General features: G+C 42.7%; 1 protein-coding gene across 10 annotated transcripts in view; it reads left to right on the top strand.

The window, feature by feature from the left end:
• Positions 1-10015: 10015 nt before the first annotated feature.
• PPP6R3 (protein phosphatase 6 regulatory subunit 3) overlaps positions 10016-20712 on the top strand; it is a 52461-nt gene continuing 41764 nt past the window's right edge. For 7 of the 10 annotated variants that reach the window (XM_039551849.1, XM_039551850.1, XM_039551853.1 and 4 more), the window contains exon 1: positions 10023-10142. The gene's annotated coding sequence lies outside the window, so the exon portion shown is untranslated. Of the gene's footprint in view, positions 10143-20712 lie in introns of all 10 variants that reach the window. The other 3 variants (XR_005601904.1, XM_039551855.1, XM_039551851.1) reach the window with 2 other exon arrangements.

Below are 20712 nucleotides of genomic sequence, written 5' to 3'. Positions count from 1 at the left end.
ACTGCCTCTGTCAAAGGGAAAATTCTGAATGGAGAGATCATAACATGCTATAACTTTTGGTAAGCCCTGAAGTGGTTGGGTGGCTGTGAGAAGGAGGTGAGGTGTCCTGGGACTTTTCCGCTGGTACCGGGGCGTGGATGGCTTTTGGGATGCTATTGACATTGACATTCTGTAGCACAGAGGCAGAACTCCAACCCTCTTTGATGCCGTGTGTGCAGTCCTGCTACAGCTGTGCCTCCTAGATTATCTGCCTGTTGCTGCAGAGCAGTCCCCACGGTCCTAAAGGAGTCTGCAGGACAGCCACAGGTCCCTGGAAGGGCTGGGAGATACCACGTGCTCTGCAGAAAGGGAAGGAGGAAAGAAGGGGTTAAACGACAGAGGGAGGGACGGCTACATTAGCAGATGTCCAGGGCTGAAAAGTAGGTCACCTATTTCTGCCTCGGGGGGCGATTTGAAAATCGACGCTACATCAATGCACAAACAAAGCCAAGTAATACAGCAAGGAATGAGCCTTAGAAGCCTGACAGAAATCCTCCAAGTACACACACAGCTCTTCTAACACACCATACAGTGATTTTAATTACGACTAATTAAAAAATATATTTTTACCTGCATAAACGTATATACAATCACATAAGAGGAGGGGCTAATGAGAAAGAAAAAATTGAAATAAAAATACCCAATAAAAGCAGAATTTCTCTTATTACCCATGTGCAAGGCTTGGACAGGTGTTCCAGGTTTTTGTCAGCAGCCTTATGCACATTATTTAGGCCTAGACTCGCTAGGATAAGTACTAACTCCTGTTGATGCCTTTGTGACTCCTTGGAAGACGGACACTTTCAAATACCTCTGAGGTTGGGATCCTCAGTGTTCCTGTGTCTGTCTTAACATGAGAAGTTTGCACAGCTTCACTGAAGCAGGTCAGGTGGTCTCTGCAAGGCATTCCCTACCTCAGATGGTGAAATTACGTGAAGAGTTAATTGCAGTCACCTACGCTTTTCAGGAATCTAATCCCATGCTATGGGGGCAAGAAGGTCAGGACAGATAGGATAAGAAGGAGATGAGATACAGGAAATTAGGTGGATTTCTTCAGCCAGGTCAGGTTAGAGTAATTCAGTATTTATAGCCTCTAATTTATTCAGAAAAGAATAAAATTGAGGACAAATTCTGATAGACATAAAAGCAGCAAATATAATGATCACTCCTGACTCCACATTATCCCCAAAGGATGAAAGCTAGTGGACTCACTGTAACGCAAAACATCTTTCAGGTAGGAAAAAACAATGGACTCATTAATTTGTATAATTTGTTCAGAAAACAGAATATTTCTTAACTTTCATAGGTTTTTAAAAGCTTTAATGAGAAACTTCTGAAATATTTTGAATGCTGCGGAAAACATATGGGTGTGGGGTCTATCTGTTTTGGGATATCACAGAAAAGTTACCAGGTACTCTTCAGAGCTCTCTGGTAAGGGTTGTTCCAAGCACAGTTTAAAAACTCTTATTCATTCATGTCTTATTTCTTTTACACCAACAGTGAAATTATTCTTTGGAGAGAAGCTGTCAGTTGGAATCCTCAAACATAAGGCATTAAATCAGCTGCCTAAAATCCAGACTTGGAGGGGGACTGAGGGCATGTTACATATTTGCTACAGTCAAGTCCTTAGTGAGATCGATTGAGTTTGGAGATACTTGGTCTCATGCAGGGCCTGGAGAACTACCCTTGCATTGTGGCATCTGTCTTAACCAATCCTAAAGTTAGCTCAAGCTCTGTTCAGCCTGGATATGGCATCCTTAGTGTGCCTGTGCCACTTTCCTAATTTAAAAAGGGTTAAATAGCATTGCCAAGTGGGTCATGAGGTCTCTGCAAGGCGTTTCCTATCTTAGAGATGGGAACTGCCTGCAGAGTTAATTGCAGTCACTTAGATTTTTTGGAGCCTAATCCCTTTGATAGGCACTCCTCATCTTTGCATACATGTTCCGTACCATGAGGGCAGCAGGTCAGGACAGATAGGAAGAGGATGGGACCGAGATAAAGCATCTTCATTTTCCTTGAAGTACTGAGAAGGTAATTTCTCCACCTTGTTTTTTCTTTGCTCATTCAGTCATTTTAGTTCTCAAATGATGGACCAACTGATCATAGTGGTCCTTTCTGGCACTGAGACAGGGAAATGTCTTCCTTTGCTCCTTCCTACCTGGTGGAACAATAGGTTAAAACCAAGAGTTTGGGTCTGTATTTCAAAGTTGCAGTACTTAAACTATGTACCAGTTTTCATCTTCATCAGTTTGGGGGAATGACACACCCTTTTCTGTGGTGGAGTTGAAGGGGGAGAAGAGAAAGGAAAAGCTTAAAGCAAAAATAACCTGCAACTGCTGCTTATGACATGCACCTGATTAAATGACTTTCACAAGTTTGCCTGGGTAATCCAGCCTGTTTCTATCATCTCTTTTGGTCCCCTGCTACCATTTCACAGAAACTCAGTAGTTACTAGGCAGCTGTATCATGGCCAGTTGGGAAATGACACAATATGTGCACTTTGCACGCTTGAAAAGCACCTTAATTTTCCTAGGAGAAGTACCATGAAGGTAAATTCTCTAACTTGTTTTTCCTCAGTGCTAGTTTAATCGGTTTAGCTATTAAAAGATAACATGGGTTTAGGACTATCATTAGACCAGAGTGGTCATGTGGTTATGCTGGTAATTAGCACTGCTGCTGAACAGTGTTACATTTTTTTAATAGGTAACTACGTAACAAAACCAGTACCCAGTGCACATCTAATGAAGCAAAAGAAAAATGAACACTCTCTCTCCCAGGATCTGTATTCAACCACTTGTGTAGCAGCTTGCTTCTCTCTTTTCTCCTCGGTCATACTAGTATCTATATCAAAAGCATTTAATTGCTTGAAATAGGATTAAGACACTGAAGTCTAAAATTGCAATCCTGCAATCCTCCTGCTCAGCTGCTCTGTAAACTTTAAGGTATTAAAAAATCCCTGGGAGGGCTCTGAGAGGGCCAAACAGGTGACATCTGAATCATGGTGCAGAAGCTGTGTAATATTTGGCCTGAGTCCCCAGGGAGTTCAGTTCAGTCAGCATTCCAAATCCTATGCCTACTTCCCGGGTACTGTACTCTTTCACAACTCAAGAGTCTTTGGGTATGTTTTCTTCTGAAGCACAGCCAGAGGGGAAAGAAATGGAGATGGGTGTTCCTTTTATACAACAGCTTAATGAGACTGTGGTGTAGCTCCCATTCCCTTCTTTTGCCATGGAAATGTCAACCTGCACCTCTCAAATGTACCTATAATCACCAGATTACTCCTGAGGTGGGAATGTGTTGCCAGGCTCCTGTCAGGCCAGTTAGGACTGGAGAAGGATGAGCAGTGCTGTATACCAGTCATCGAAGGCAACTTCTCTGTACCTGAACTGGGTGCTGCAAGTGTATTTTGTTTAATGGATATTAAATTAAATTCTGCTCACCTTTATCCCTAGACTTGGGTTTTAGCCTCAGATGCTTGTTGGAAACTATACATTATTTCTTCTGCTTACAGTACACAACCTGTTTTATTACTAGAGCGTAATTTGCTTCTGATGTTAATAATTGATGTAACCAGGTCTTCCCCTGTTCCCCATGATTCCTAAGTGTTATGTTTGGATGGGAGATAAACTGTAAGCCTCCAACCCTTTTATCTGGACAAAGTAACCCAAAGGCTCAAGGGAAACCACACTGCATATATATGGGGACAGTGGTAGCACCAGGACCTAATGTTTAGGATCATTAGGCTTCCATTTCTGCACCCATTTCCCCATGTAATAAACTATATGGAGTTTCCAATAAATTATGTCAAATTGCCTTTTGACCATGCCCTCACCAGTACGTCACTGCTTCCTCTGCTCTTTTGGAAAATGGATGGGAAGAAATTGGTGCTTTGCCCGTACTGCTGGCACACCTTGCCAGCCTTCAGCATCCTCTCAGAAAGAGAGAGGATCCATCCCAAGAGGGATGGGGTTGGTTACTCAGGACAGCTTTTCTGTGCAGCCATCCAGCAGGCTCCCACACCTGCATGCTGGGCCCACACTGTGCACTTCGCTGGCAGGTCACCAAAGCTAACAAGTTCTGTCTACTTGTTGCTCCAGGTGATATGACATGATTGCTAGTGCTGGGCAGGTGGGAGAAAAGGATGACCAGTATTGATATAAGCCCTCCCATGGAAATGGAAGGGGCATGGACAAAGCACTCAAGTGAAAGCAAAATGGGTTGTTGCCAAAAATTCCCTCCGTGCCTGTGTTCTTTCCAGCAGGGCCACAAGCATGGTATGGAGGTCCTATCCTACTCCCCAGCAGCTTTGCCTTAGAAATGCTAATAGGATCAATGCTTGAAATGAGATTAGAAAACTGAACTTGGACATTTTGTTTCAACTAACTGGATTAACTTGTGGGTCTGGTGCAGTCAAACATGCATGGTCACCCTCAGGAGCATAACCATGATGTTATTGTTCAGAAATGCTCCTTCTCTCTTCTTAAAGCTACTTAGTTTTCGCAATTTTAGTAAGATGTTGAGCTAAACATTAAATCATTAAAATTGTTTAATAGGCTTTATTCTCTCCTGAACTATAAGAGGAACAATGGATTTTCTAAGATCTATGTTTAAACCAGAGGTGTTTTTGTCTTGGCTGCCCTTACTCTACAAATACTCATTCAGTGTTAACAGAGATGGGGACTCTGGTGCAAGGCACCCAATTGTCCCACTTTGTCTGTTTCCTACATGTAACTTGTCAGTGCTTTGAAGAGTGAACCTCAAACAGATTAAAAGAGGTTAGGCTATGACTTCATTTTATGCCTGAGTTGATTGAACAGCCAGATATCACCAGTGGGGAGGTTCAGCTCCAGACCTGTGTGCAGGTACTCCCATTGCCTTGCAGGCACGGGTGCTTCCCTGTGCCTGTGGGAAACCCAAGTCTGCAAGGTGGGTAAACTGGAAATGAATAACCTCTCATAGGGTCCCTCAGCTGCCTTGGAGGGACAAAGGGAAGACAACATTTGGTAGGGACAGGACTGTGGTCGTCTTGGCAGAGCTGAAGCAGAAACACATTTCACGTGCTCATAGTCTGACATTATGGCTCCGTAAGAGCAGCAGCAGCTAATGGTGAAATGCTGCTGAAAGGCTACAGTCCTGCCTGCCCTTCTCGGCTGTCACATCCAGCAATTGCAGAGCCACGGGACAAGCTGGCTTGGCAGGCTGTGCCACTGCTTGGGAAGACAAGTTTGTTGTCCAAGGTGTGGCAGAGCTGGGGAGTCACAGCAAGCCCTAGGAAATGCTTCCCCTGGCACCTGCAGGGAGGCCACCAGAGCCCACCAGCTTCTGAAGGGAGCATAGCGATGGCTGAGGGGTTAATGGTGCACACTGAGGAAACATGCTCAGCATTCTTTGGTGGGGTGACAGTGATGAGCAGGCTGATTATTTGTAACTTTTTTATTTGCCTATCACTTTATGCTGAGGAAATGGCTTCCATGAGGGAGTAGAGGAATCCATCAGAAGTGCTCTCTCTCAAAGTGCCACAGGCAGCAGCCATCGCCAAGTTAAGATACTGACACTTGAAACACTAGCCAGAACTCATTTACTAAAACGCCATCAAGCTTCAGGTCTGTTGCCTAAAAGTTGGAGTTTCCCTGCCAGCAACAAAATACTACAGTCACCTGAAGCAGGCTAGGTTTTTGTTTCTGATTTGCCTGTAATCACAGGCACAGGAATGGTGTCGAGATCTTCAGATTTGCACGTAAATTCCAGGGATAAAGGACAGGGATTTCACTCTTTTGCCTCTGGTTCAGCGTACTGTGTGATGTTGGGCAAGCCACGTAACCTCCTCATTTCCCCCAGCTGTTCAGTAGTGTTTTGAGATCTTCCTTGTGGACGTGAAGTGTTTCTGCCTTGAGGTAGTAGTGCCCTGGTATTAGCAACTTATACAGTAATGGTAGTTTCATCTGGACAGATGTAGTTTTAAAAAATAATTTCACAAAATCAAGATTTAGAAATATATTGACAGGAAATCTCTAAGATAAAAACAGGGCCTATGAAGTCCCAGACTTTTCTGGAATTGTCATGGTGGTGATAGAACCCTTGAAAACCAGATATGTGCCAGTGCAAATATTATCCTACCTCTTCTGAGCTAAGATGCATCTCTTGCTGCCAGGGCACATTTGCTCAAGATACAGGATGTGTCCACAGCGGCACAATTTAACACTTAGTTATTTGTGAGGACGCTTAATATTTACAGAAACTATACCAGGTACCTAAATATTTTACTGTTGTAGCTGTTCTACACTCAAGCTATTAATCCCCTCTCCAGATACCCCTTCTGGTGCTTGCTATATTATATTTTTATGTATATATATATACGTATTTTCTAATCTCATTATCCTTTTAACAGGATACCTGCTTGTCCTGGGGATGCCATTTAACATGGTACACTCATCTATCCATTCTTTAGATCCATTCTTTCCTGTTAACTCTCTGCTCACAATTTCCAGTGTCTTTCCTACAGACTGTCATTGACAACACAACCAGAACTGCCCCTACACAGTTTATATTGTAAAATCTCCATTTGTTGTAGGTAGTGCAGGTGCTCAATGCTGGAACTTGCAAGTGGCATGACATAAACAAAACCACCCCACAAAAAAACAGACACAGTGAAAGGAAAGAAAACCAAAAGAAGACAGCTAAAATAAAAGTGGAACAAATACATTCTAAAGAGCTTTCTGGACTGTCCACCAGCTGAAATAATGAATAAAGAAACAATGTCCCATTTCATGTTGATCGTTTTGAGGATAAACTTTTTTTTTTTTCCTTTGGTACATTTCACTAAATAAATCTGCTTGCATGAAAAAGAGCAAAAACCGGGCTGACACTCAGAGATCTGTGTAAACCTGTGAAGTAGATCTCAGCAAATACATTTCATGCTGCTGAGTTTTTACCGTGTGTTTGTGACACATTAAGATCACATGGATCCATAATTGCTGCAGCTCCACCAACTTACTCAGGCAGAACAAGATGATCATGTGTTTGCACTGGCAGCCAACAAGCTCCTTTTAACAGAAGCAGCCCACCAGGCTCAGAGCTTGGGGAGGGCTTCTGTTCCGAGGTTTTGTGAAACAGGGATGTGCCATCATATACTGAAGGGGAACAAGAACAAGGATAGCTCTTAATAGGTTAATGTGCACTGCAACTCAATCTTTGGGAGAACCAGTAATGCCGACAGAGAGCACAGGAGCCAAAGCTTAGTCAACTGGTAGGAAAGACATAGGAACACAAAGAAAGCTGACACTGTGGCCCACTTTTTATGCAATAAGCATTATGAAACCAAGCACCTGAGCAGCTGGCAAGAATTCCCGGACAAAGCACAAAGGCCAGGCCATGTTAGCCTGTTTGCAGCTATTGTAAATCTAACAGCTACCTTTTGCTTAGAAGCAAGTGTCTTAACCTATTTTTCTGTAGAGAAACCCCAAGCAGCCTGTATCCTATTTTGAAATTCTTCAACAGAACTCAAGAAATTCTTGAACATTGTGAAGGAGAAGATGTGGAGTCCCTCTGATCTGAAAAGGACCCACACAGAAAGGTAAGCAAACAGCTTTACTTATTATACTGTCCCTTTGTCCAAACCCCAAGATGTTTTACGTAGAGACAGGCTCCCGTTAGCACCTTGTTTTTGTAGACCAAGATTTGAACCCATTTCTAGCTTGGATCATTGTTTCTCTCCTGAAAAAGATGCTGCTTTCAGCAGCAGCACCCTCAATATTTATGTCTCTTTGTAATATCACTACTTTGTCTTAATGGAAGCAGACCTGCTGATTGATTTTCAGTAAGATGTAAGTACAGCTGTACTGAGCTTAACTTTGTCAGATGAGCATGTGAAAGACATGAAGATACATTATTCACAGTGGAGTTGCTTTATCCTAGACTGCTGATTCATAATGAAGTTAAAGAAATATATTGTTTTCCTCTCCCTTGAGTACATGAAATAAATACAGTGCCACCCTTCAGTTTTCATGTCCTCTACATGAAGGTTCCGCAAGAACTACCCTAATGCTAAACTATCATTTCAGCTCTGTTGTTTCTTTGCCCATTGTAAATAAATGAATTAATGAGTCCTTGCCTTAATCAGCCCGTGCCCTCTTAACAGGAAACTGGTCAAAACCACATTGAAACCTGACAAAATCCCATTGAAGCTAGGCAAAAGCCCACCAAAACCAGACAAAACCTGTGGACATCAGGCAAGGCAGGTACCTGATGGTAACCTGCTGCCCACAGGCGATGTGCTGCTGACCACGGTGGCATGGTCTCCTGCAGGGACATGGATATCATCCTGACAGTGACATTCTGAAGCCAACGAGGCTGCCCTGAGAGGCCAAGGGGCTGCAGCCGGAGGGGTCACCACCTTTTTGGGCAGAGGTGATTCAGGAGGCTTTGTGAGGGAAAGCCAAAAGCGTCCTGGCTGGCCAGAACTTGTTCATGCCTTTAAGACACAGGGCGCTCAACATGCACCGTGGGTGTCCTGTGCCAGCTGTGGGGCTGTTCAAGTGTGTCACTTGAGCTTTCCAGCGGAGGCCCTTGCCCGACGTGCTCAGCCAAGCGGGGCTGCAGTGCAGCAGCCACAGCCCGCAGCTCCGCAGGTGACAGCCAGGGAGCTTTGCCAAGGCTGAGGCACAGCACCCGCCCTGGATCTCACACACGGTCATTCCGGAGCACTTCGGGCTGTATCGGGAATAGCGTGGCCACAGGACCAGGGCGGTGATTGCCCCCCTGTACTGGGCACTGGTCAGGCCACCCCTTGAGTGCTGTGTCCAGTTCTGGGCCCCTCACTACAGGAAAGACACTGAGGTGCTGGAGTGTGTCCAGAGAAGGGCAGTGGAGCTGGGGAAGGGTCTGGAGCACAAGTCTTGTGAGGAGCAGCTGAGGGAACTGGGGGTGTTTAACCTGTAGAGGAGGCTCAGGGGAGACCGTATCGCTCTCCACAACTGCCTGAAAGGAGGCTGTAACCAGGTGGGGGTTGGCCTCTTCTCCCAGCTAACAAGTGACGGGATAGGAGGACATGGCCTGAAGATGCGTCAGGAGAGGTTTAGATTGGATATTAGGAAAAATGTCTTCATTGAAAAAATTGTCATGAATTAGAACAGGCTTCCCAGGGAAGTGGTGGAATCAACATCCCTAAAAACGTTCAAAAGGCAGTTTTGAGGACTGCAGGTGGAACCTGGGGACATGGTTTAGTGGTAAGCAAGGTGATGCTGCTGGTTGACGGCTGGACTTGACGACCTTAAAGGTCATTTCCAACCTTAATCATCCTATGGTTTTATAAAACACACACTGCCGGATCTTAAGAGCGCTGGGTACATGCACGGGCACCTGCACGGAGGCAGGCTCAGAAAAAGGCAAGACCCGCTAGTGGAGAAGGCGGGCACCGATCCCGCTACCTCGCGCACCCCAGGCGGGCACTCTGCCACCGGACCCACCTCACCCCCCCCCCCCCCCACCCCCCCGGTGCCCCTCCGCGCGCCGCCGCCCTGTTGTCAGGCAGTTTGGCGCCCGCGCGCGCCCCGGGGGCGTGGCCCTGTGTACTGGCAAATGGCGAGGCGCGGCGGGTGAAGCTGCGGGACGGACGGCACCGCTGGCTCCCGCCCCCCGCCGCGGCCTCTGAGAACCTCGGCTCCGGATTGGACAGAACGGGTTTATTTTTAAAAGGAATCTGCCTTCTCTATTGGTCAAAGGAGACGCCTGTCAGCGTGACGTTACCTTGTTGCTAGGCCGGGAAGGTGGGAATCGAGGTACACCCGCCCCATGCGCTGACTGGCCAACGAGAAGCCGAGAGCCCGCCCCCATGCGCGTCCCACCCTGTCGGAGGCGCGTAGCCGAGTGACTGACATTGGCCAGGCGGCCAGTGAGAGGCCGAGCTCCGCACAGCGCCCAATAGGAAGGCGCGAACCGGGGCGGAGGGCGGTGCCGGGGCGAAGTGATTGGCAGGTGGGCGGAGGCAGAGGAGGGCTCGCCGGAGCTGCCATGTCCGCCATCTTGGAGCGTCGGTGATGGTGGCGAGCGGAGGCTTTCCCGCCTGAGTGGAGGCACCTGGAGCCTGTGGCGGGGGACGCGCTGCCGAGGTACGGCCGGGACGGCGCCGCGATCTCCCCTCCGCCGCTTCCAGCGGAGCAGCGTCCCGGTGGCGGCTCCTCCGCGGCGGCGCGGGCCTGGCGCCCGCTCACCGCCGTGCGGGGGCTCCGGGCGCTGCTCGGGCGGCACCGGGCCGGGGCCTGCCGGGGCCGGCCGTGCGCGGCCTCTCGCACCCGCAGCGCGGGACACGGAGCGCCCGAGGCGCGGCTGCGGGGCGCGGGGGCCTGGGCGCGGCGGGGAGGCCGGGCCGCGCCTCGGAGCCCGCCCTGCCCGCCGCCCCTTCTGCCCCTGGGTCCCGCGCGGGGTTCTCCGATGGGACGGTTGGGTTGTTTTGGATTTTTTAACACGGCAACTTCTTTGAATTACGGTGTTTTAGGAGCGTAGCACTGTTTGGGTAAGCTTTAACTGCTGTTAAATACGTTTGGCAAAATCTCACTTAGAACCTGCCAGTTTTTCTGGTTTTGTTTTGTACTGGTTGCTAAGAACTTTCCAAAGTGTAAGAGGAAATTAGTGTTTTAGTCTATTTAGTGTCATATGAGACTATCTTGTATGACATAAGTGCAATTGAGGCTAAAGATCATTTCTGTCAGCATAAATGTTACTTAAGTCAGAACAGTGGGATACTTTGAATGGGTGTGTTGCTATTTTAAAAAAGTGTTCTGAGTGGAAGAGTGGAGAGAAGAACTTAGGAGTAGGTGGATAGCTTTTGGAAGGGATTCTTTGAGATGTTGACAACTTAAAAATGAAAGATTATTTTACTGCTGGTGGTATTACTTAGGTTTAAAATGTCCTTCAGTGGAGTGAGTCTAAAGGTACTCGTCTTTGGATTGCACAAATACCTGTGTGGTTTTTTTTTCTGGAATGCTGAAAGGTGGGAATTATCTATTTTTCAGTGTTCCAGAAAGATTGCTGCAGTTATTTGAACTGCATGATCTATTTCCAGTGCAACAGACATTCTAATAAGACTCTGATTACTTAACTCTGTTTTATATATGTTTCAGTAGCAAGGCATGGACTAAGTGAAGCTTGCAAGCGTTTTTTTATTTTACAAATAGAAAAGAACACTGCAGAATTATCTTTCAATGTGTAAATTGTTAATGAGATGTCATGCAAAAGTGATATCCAGTCTGCATGTTTTTCTTGACAATTTGTATTTTTAAGTGCTTGTTTAGGTTCATTTAAATTAAATATTTTGTCCATTATGATTTTATTTGAACATTTATTTGCTTTCTGTGTGAAAAGCAGAATTCATAGGTATTGAATCCTGCACTCTATTGAGTTACTAAAGGAATTTATTTTCTAAAACTACTTGGAGTTACTGTTTTGGCCAGAAGATCTGTTGATGAGGTCTGTTTACAGTGAACAAGGAAAACACTGAGTTAAGTGAAAGTTGTAGTTTAGAAATTCCGGACAAGCAGCCTGTTTAACAGGAATGCCTTTAAGTAGGGTAGTGCATTACAGCTTCTTTACAAGCAACTTAGATTTGTATGTAAATTGCTGTAAGCATCACAGCTTTGGATTTTTTTAAAAATACAAATCAATTAGCCGTTATTCCCTTATGGAATTAAAGCTATTGGGTAGTTTATGTGTCTCTTCACAATACTGCCTGCAGACTGCTCACTTCTGCTGAGTTGGTGAAGAGCAAAAGTGACTTTTTCCGTCAGAGTGCTTCTGTCTTGCACTTACAGGAGGTGATGCTATAGCCTGTGTATAGATCGTGTTCTAGGAATGAAATTCAAGTGAATTAATAGAATGGAACCTGAATTTAGCAGTATTAGAGCAGAAATTTGTGTATGTGGCTTTAGTATTGGCAGATGTTTAGAGAGTGAGCTCTGTTGTTATGGCTCAACATCTTTGCTTATTTACTCAGCTTTAGCTTGGCATGCATGTACTGTGAAATGCTAAAGAGCTGGCTCAAAACCAACCAGTATGGGATTGGGACAGTCAGAAGGGAGAAATGTGTTGAAGAATTGTTTGGGCCACTCTCCTTTCTGTCCATTAGTGTCCTGTTTTGTCCAAGTACTTAAAAAGCTTTGAAGCATGTACTTAGCTCCACAGTTAAAGATTGCTCTTTGTAGCTATATTGCAATAAGCTGTTTTTTAGCTTCAGTGTTTCAGCATACTACACAACATCTTTGTAGGTGGGAGACTTTTGTATTCACTTTTCTCGGGTAACTGAGTTAATTTATGGCCTTTGGAAGCTCTGATGGAAGCCATGGATTTTGTGCTTGGGCAGAGGAGGTGCTGGTATGAGCATAGTGATCTGTTTCTGTGGTAAGGTAGGATGGCCTAAGCACATTGTCTGCCCTCTAGATTAGTCTTTTGTAGTAGTACCTTCACCTGTGATCCTTAAGCTTGCTGTGTATTCTACTATCTCATATGCCAGGTTTAGGAATACTGTGTTACCTCAAGTTAATATCTGAAGTCCAAATTCTAGAAGACCAGATGTCTGATAGGGTTATCATAAGAGCAGGATGTAGAGCTGTTATTTTTGTCAAAACTTTTCACAACAATAAAACAAGTACAGGTAAATGAGAAATAATATCTTGCTTGTGTTTTCTTATTTTGGTAAGTTGGAGGAAGCGAGCAAAGAACTTGAGAAACTAGTGATCCTGGTATTTTCAGGGTGGGAAGCAAGCCTTAAAAGATCGAGGACAAGATACACAGAGAATGTGAACATCATGTTGAAAGCTCTGCATAGCATGTTTAATTGTTTCTGTAGTGTGTCAGGGTGCCAGCATCTGTTTTAGAAACTATATGCTACTAAGCAACTGAAGTAAAATATTTTTCTACTCTTGGATATTATATGTAGCTTTATAGCTAGTTTGGGACACTTCTTAGGAAATGGGATAGACTGAAAAGATTGGGAAGACGTGGTTTAAGCTTGCCTGTTTATGGAATAGCTCTTCACACACTATTGGCAAAAAAATTGTTGGTCTGAAATACGAGACTTTTCGTGACCCTTGATTATTTAATAGCTTCCATAACATGTCAAGAAGCACGTTTGAAATGGTATATGTGATTTGGAATAGGTGAAAAAGTTCCCACCTAACCCTTTGACTTTTCTTTCTTCTTGCCATTAGTTCATATAGTCATCTCTTAATCCTGTTAAATGGATGTATCTTTTCCTCTTAAACTTGAAATGCTCAATAACAAATCTGTGGGATGTGTTGCATGCCAGCTGTGGAAAAGAATACCAAAAGCACTTCAGCATACAACCTTATAGACCAGTGATGCTGTAACACACTCCACTGGGGGGGAGATTTATGTTGTTAGGCATGTTGGCAGAATGGCTAGGAGTGCCTAGGAAATGCATAGTGGGGATTTGATTAATGAAGGAGAGGGGAGTAAAAGAGGAGAGTAAAAAAATGTATATGTGCACAAGCAGAAACTGCCGAGTGGCGAGATTTGGGGATTGATTATTTTCCTTGGAACATTCTTAAAACTTTATCCTATTTCATTTTGAATGAGATGATTCCAAACATTTATGCAGTTTAAGTTGTGCATCTGTAAGGAGGTGGTAGTACATGGCCTAGTGGTCTCTGGCCTGTGTCCATTGGGCCTTCTTGAAAATGAGCACTGGAACACCATAGGCCGCCTCTTGTCACCTGTGCCAAAAAGATGCTTTTAAACGTGAAGAAATCTCTTAATGCCTTTTTATGATGCTCAGGCCTGTCCTGCGTGAGGCTTGAGAAATGGCCATGGCATTTCCAGTTTGGTAACAAAGCATAGTTGGGATGGAGGATGAAAATGTCAAATACTGTAGTAAAAAGTAGTTTCTGATTTTATTTAATACATTCTAGAAGAGCTGTTTCAGTACTAAAAGCATTCTGATTGTTAATTACAAAAGTGAATCCCAGGCCTCCCAGCCCTGTTATGCAGTGGGTGAGTTCCCTTCTTAAGTGACTATTGGCAGGATTTGTAACCGGATACCAGTATATAAAATAAGATTTTGTTGTACAAATTTAACTTTTGCTGTGAGTTTTTGAAGTGAATCCCATTATTTCCCAACCTGTTCTGTAAATGTACATGATGCTCCTTTAGAAGAGCAAAGCCTAAGACCCTAATCCTCAATTGTGTGTTGCACATTTTTCTCTTGTGGGAGTAACCTAATTGATAGATTAAAAGCTTCAGGTAGTGCTTTATGCAGTGGCTGTAGGCAATGCTAGTGCAGGTATGACTGCATTTTCCATTGTACTGTAACTGGTTTGAGCTTTTGTGTTAGAGCAGAAAACAATGGGTATTTCTCAAGGCTTGCCTCACTACAAGTTGATATTATTTCAGTACCATTTGCATTGTGAAATGAATATAAGCTGCTGCCTCCACAGGGTGGATTTTTGCATCTTTGTAGCAGAGTGCTTATACAATTAGTGATTCTCATAGAAATGGTGAAAATACAATGCTGTTTGCTTTTTTGTGTAGGCATAGTGGAAACCAAGTCTTGTGTTTCCAATATACTTGGGGGGGGGAGGGGAAGGTGTTTTTTTTATTTGGTTGGTTTTTTCAATTACTGCAAGTTTTATTAAAAAAATCATAGGTTAGGTATTGATGAAAAATCTCTTTCTTTCTGTGATATGCAGAAGTGGGGCTCTCCATATTCTGTTCCTGCTTACCATGTACCTACTACTTTGACCAGTCCCCAATCTTAAGAGTTCAGCTGCAAAGTTTAGGTCTGGTTTGAACTACAGAATTTGAATTCATGTTATTTCTTCTGCTACTGTCTTGACGGTCTTGCTGGAGGTCCATGTAACTGAAAGCTAAGTCTTCTAGAAAATAAAAAGTAGTAGGTTACATTTGACAACTTTAGCTGTTGTTACCAAACTTCTTGGAAAAGGATGGAAAGTTTAGAGACAGCTAAAAGCTGTGGTGGTGGCACGAACAGACCCACTTTTAGATAGGGGGGTTCCTACTGATGTAAGCAGCTCCTTTCTCTAGGAACCCAACATCCATTTCATTGTTGGTCAGTCCAGATGGAAGTGCACCTAGAAGTTGCAACAGCACAGGGGTTTTGTTCCCATTGGCCATGTTTGTCTTCCTCTGTTCTTTCTGACTATTACAAAGAAGGAGGTTGTCACTGCTCATGGCAGCTCTATGGGGTAAGGGCATGTACGTGTTTTTTCCTGTCTCTGAGGGGCAGCTGTAGAAGGTACAGTGAGCTGGCTATGAAATATCAGTTCTTCCTCTTGGCTGTGACTAGCAAGCATTCATCAGAGGATCCTTCTCTGTGTGTACTTGATGCTGATGATGGGCTCTTTGTTACAGCTTTAAGCCACATCTAAATAGCAAAGAATTGTTCACTGAACATTGCATTTAGTGAAATTTGTTTGATAAAGGAGATGGTAAAGGTAACATTAATGAGAGGTCTGCATTTCTTAATGATCAACATAAAAAACTGTGTTTTTTCAGGCTGCTTGCCTGTACTGTAAGGGCAAAGGCTCTCTTCTAGAGTCACAATACAAGTTTACAAATTTTTCTGATGCAAGTAATATGTGATTGAAGACTGAACTTGCGACTTTATTCTTCTCAACCCATTAATGCTTGATTGCTTTAATTACTCAGTAGTTGTGCCAGGTGCAGTTGTCTTAATATGACTTCAGTCATAGATGAGCACTTTTTTTTCCTGTGACTGCCTGTTACAATATGCCCTCCTGCTGTACTTAAGTATTACTTGAGAACAAAAACCAAAGAACTTTAACATAGCTGAACTGAGTACCAGCTACACTTGGCTTGGATGCTCTTCTTCAAAAATGCAAATTTATAATTTTCAAAAATGCAAGTTATAAATATAAATTAATCCCTAATGCCTTGGTTATTGACTAGGGAATTTAGTTGCCCAGCTTGGAATTGGAGAGATAGGATATTGAAGGCAGACAAGAATAATTCTGAATCTTTTATGTATGAGGGTGTCTGTGAAGAAAGATTCAAAGTCTGGAAAACCCATGGGGTTTATGTATGTATGTATTTATTTATTTATTTCATATAGGAAACACCTGCAGGTGTTTTTCACTATGGGAAACTGGATGCCTTTTAGGGCATAACAGAAAGCAATGATGTTAATACTTGTACAAGATTGTTTTCTTTGAAATGCACTGGTCCAGTCTTCCTCTCCTCTGTACTTCAGAAGTCATCAGTTTAACTTGCAATTCTAGCCATAAGGCTGGAGATCAGAATGCACTGGGGTTGTTTTTTTTCCTCCCATGTTGAAGTTGTAGCCCCATGCAGCCAGGAATGAAATTATTTATTGAGACAATAAAAATTTGTAATATGGTACTGATCTCATCATCATAAGAAAGGATTATAGGTTATCCAAATCTCTATAATTGTTAAAAAAAATTATTGTAGGTAGTGAACATTGAGCAAAACCACCTAAGAAGTCTTGTTTTAGACTTTAAGGCATTTCAAAGTAAGTTAATTTTTGTGCCACTTGGCATAGTAGTAACTTGACTTTTTGGAATGGTAATAAGACTGTCTTGACAAAGGTCTGTGTGGAACCCTAAATGTTACTGAAAAGGATGGAAGACTTAAGTTCAGGTCTTAAGTAAATTGATTTCTAAGTCTTCAGCTCAGCGGGGTATTTCTCTTTAGGGCTTTATCATGTAATGCTGTAATAAATACCATATTAAATTCTGAGCTTGCATTTTAAGTAGCTTGGTTTCTTTGAAACTTTATGCTTGAAATCCCTTGAGTAGGCGTAGGTACAGAAGTATCACTGTAGTTTTCTGTAACTATAACCTATCGGTGCTGTTTTCAGTCTTGCATTTGGATTAGTTTTAACAGTGTGTGTTTAGTAATTCCTAGTTAGTAAAGTAACACTTGGTGAGAGTTGAGGCTCTTCTTGCAGCGAGAGAAAACTGTTGGCAGATACGTTGGTATTAAGAGAAAGAAGTTGTAGGAAGGAATGGATGCGGAAAGTATTGTGGTGAGTTACTGTGTGGTAGCCTTCTCTTGAAAGAGCACAAAGAAAATGAAAAAGAAAACAGCCAGTTGAAGGAAGGATCATTTCAAAAGGACACTGTGTCCCTTAACTATGGCACATTGCTTGAACAGCTTTTTTAAACTCTGTTTGCAAGTACATACTAGTGTACTTATGGTATTGCACAGTTGATGATCATTCAGTGTAAAAATTTAGACTAATCACCTTTTGGAAACAGTATTATTAAGAACTGCTGCTAAATCTTTGAGACAGACTTGCCCCATAGTTGCCACTTGCAACTGCGGCAGAATTCTGAAAGGCAGTCCAACAAATGTACTCTTCTGATGCTCCAGAGAGAAGCATTGAAGTAGAATTTAAAAAAGATTATTTTGAAGATAACAGAGAAAATAGTTGGTTTGGCATTTTTTTTATGGAACCTCAGCTTTTTTTTCCTTAAACTAGGGTGAGTGTTGCACTTGGAAGAAGATGGCTTATTCTGTTAGGCGGTCTTGGTTTTTGTGGTATTGTCCAGCAAAATAGAAGAGTTCCGTGATCAAAGCATTACTTCTGTTCAGTTGAGACACCAGCGTCACCTGTGCCTGAAAATATGTCGTGTAATTCCTCTCTGTGTATGGTTTGTAAAAGCACAGCATGGCAAAACTCACAATACTGGAGTCTCCAGAATGTAAATTGCCTGGGGGACTGGGGAATGGGAAAGAAAGATAGCATTAGCTTAATAGCCACTTCAGACTTCACTGGGAAGGCTTTTTGCACTTAAATTTTGTGATTTTGCTCGTTTTCTAATTTCTTTTCTAGAACATATTTTTGCATGCACCTAAATAAAAATGATAGTAATTCATTAAACTTACGTAGGTGAGAATTGGTGGAATCTTCCCATTCAAAGCAGTATTTTCTTAGTTTTCTAGGATGAGTTTCTCAGAAAAGTAAAGCTGGTCATACTTCTTTAATGCTCGTTGTTTAGGTAACCTTGGACTGTTGTCTTCACAGCGTTCTATATTACAGGAGGAGGATATTGAGTCACTATTCAGCTGTCGTAGTCTTTGAGTGATAAGTTAATCTGACTGTTTGGCATCAAGTACTTAATTGACATTTCATATATATTAAAATATTTTTCTTTTCTAAGTACTTGCCTTCATCCTCAGGTTATCTGCGGAGGTGGGGAAATTGTTGTATAGACTATTTTCCCTGAATAGGTAGAGGTATGTTTTTTGAAGGAAAGGAGAGTGTTCTTGGTTGGTTAAAGGCTCAAATAAAGCTGTAAGATGGGCACTAGGCTGGGGAAGATGCCAAGTGGCACTAAAGCATTTTGCTAAATGCAGATACCAAAATCTAGAGAAGTGAATATGCTAAAGTAGCATCACTCCCCTTGTATCTAGGTGCTGCTTCTGTGTTTTATTTCTCTTGCTTGGCACTGGAAGTACTTTTCTACTTTTGTCCTAGGGATTGTATTGTTAAACTTGAAAATACTGGGATTCTAGAAAAAAAATATAGATGGGACTTAAGCTCTTTGGTAAATAGTAGTATTTCCCCAAGAGCAAATCAAAATAAAAGATGTTTTAACTGCATTAAATTAAAGATTAGAAGAAGAAATGTCTTCTACTTTTCATTTCATGATGTTGGCTCTGAACACTTTGAAGAGTGTTAGGGATTCTAACTTTCATTTTGAAAAGCAAAACATGTTTATGATACTGTCATTAGGGGAATATTTCGCTTCTGTATGCGTGTAGGGTGGGTTGAATAGTTCTGTCAGCTTTTTCAGGATACGATAGCATTTCTTGATATCCTAATTAAAAGAACTTGAGAACTTGCAGCTGTCAAAACTTATTTTAATTGTTTTGTAAAGCTTAGTATGAGGAAAACTAGGAAGATACTCTTGCCCACAGCCTTTAACTAGTGTAGTTCACGTAACTTGCAGTGAAAATTTGTGTTACCTGAACAACAGGTCCCAGAAACCTTTAATGAAAGTGAAGAGTTAAGCAAGAAGTTACAAACTGCTTTGGCTTTAATTTTGATGTTGCTACCTTAATGCAAGAATATGGTCCAGTTCTGGCAGCAGCTGTAGCTGAGTGGGACTTCAGGAGGCAAAACATTGATGTGCTCCTACAAGCTGCTGACTTCCATTCTGAACTGTAAATGGTCTTTAAGTATTTTTTTAACAAGACTGGGATTTTGCATGAAAAAAAGAAAGCAAATAACAGACATGAATGCACTGTCTATACAGAAGGAGCACTGGTGTCCTGGTTAGAAGTTGCTGAAGTAGCTTTCTTTTACCTCCATGTATTTTTCATGTGCCTCAAAATCTGATTTGTGTCCAACTTTCAAGGTCTAATCCACAAGGGGAATAGGAGGATGAACTTGAGGAAAAAAAAATTCAAGTCCATGCTCTCTTTGAACTAGTGCAGTGAACAGAACACATGCTTATAAAAGAAACCTCTGGTGAAATTCATGCCTTTCAACTTGAAGCTGTGTCTTTAAGTTGCAGTAGTTGTTTCTAAAATGTTCAAACAGAAAAGGTTAAGTTTACTGCTAAAGCAATGAGTCAGTATTACTGGGGTTTTTTTGCATTTCCAAATTAGTAGTACAGGAATTCAGGACTCATTTACACTTGTAAATTATCAGCTGGTTGAGGCAACAGTAGAACTGATGTTGAATTGTCCAAATTCAACATTACCCATTTATCTGATTCAGGAGAACTTCTACTCTGCAATCCTGAGCAGGCTTGAGGTGATATAATTTAGGGCAAAGGCGAAAGAGTCAAATCCTGATTGCTCTGTCCCTAATGGGGTGTTCCTTCTTCCTTGGCTGCACTGGCCCTGGTGATTGACAGACTCTTTGAGCTGTTTCAGCCCATAGACATGGCAGAAAAACCTCTTTCCCCTTCTTCGTCCTGCATTTGCCACTTTTGGAGTAGTTTTTTTCATTTGGAAATGTCTTGGCAGAAGTTTCATCAGTGTTGGGGAGCCAACAGAGGGAGACTGCACAGCAAGGGGTAGTACTGAGCTGCTTTACATAAGCTGATTTAGCATCCGAAAGCACTCCTGTGAGAGAGCGTGAGGAATTTCAATCCTTATCCTCATTCTGAGTGTGGATGGTGGATGTATCCTCTAAGCAAGGTGTTGGGAACTGACAGCCAAAGCATTCAAAGTTTAAGTAAGTCCTGACTTGAGATGCTTCTTAGTGTTTAAAAATTGCCTTGGTTATCATGAAGATTTTTCTGTAAACTTAATTAGTTAACAAGTGAGAATTCTAGACTAGTTCAGATGCAGCAATGTCTTGGCCCTTCAGCTCTCACCACTACCAAATAGATGGTTGTGGACAACACTTCCAGGTCAAGTTTGTTTGAGAACCGTCTGTCCAAGGAGTTACTTAAAAGTTTTTGGAAAAAGATGTTTCTGATTGTGTAAGACACGAGTGTTCTAAGGAGTGCACATTACTTTGATTTTTCTCACCTGACATTTGAAGAGTTGTGGTAAGGAACAATGCTGAGTCTTAAATTCCAGTTTCATAGTGCTCTGCCTAAATATAACATTAAACAGCTTTATATTGCTAGACTGTAATTTCACTGGGGGGTCTTTCTGGGCCAGTAAGCCAGTGCAAGAAGGGAAAAAAATCTACTATTTTGTTCT

This window comes from Corvus cornix, chromosome 5, assembly GCF_000738735.6.
Source record: "Corvus cornix cornix isolate S_Up_H32 chromosome 5, ASM73873v5, whole genome shotgun sequence".
Taxonomy (NCBI): Eukaryota; Metazoa; Chordata; class Aves; order Passeriformes; family Corvidae; genus Corvus; species Corvus cornix.
The sequence above is the reverse complement of the archived record's forward strand: the minus strand, read 5'-3'. Positions and strand labels throughout refer to the sequence as shown.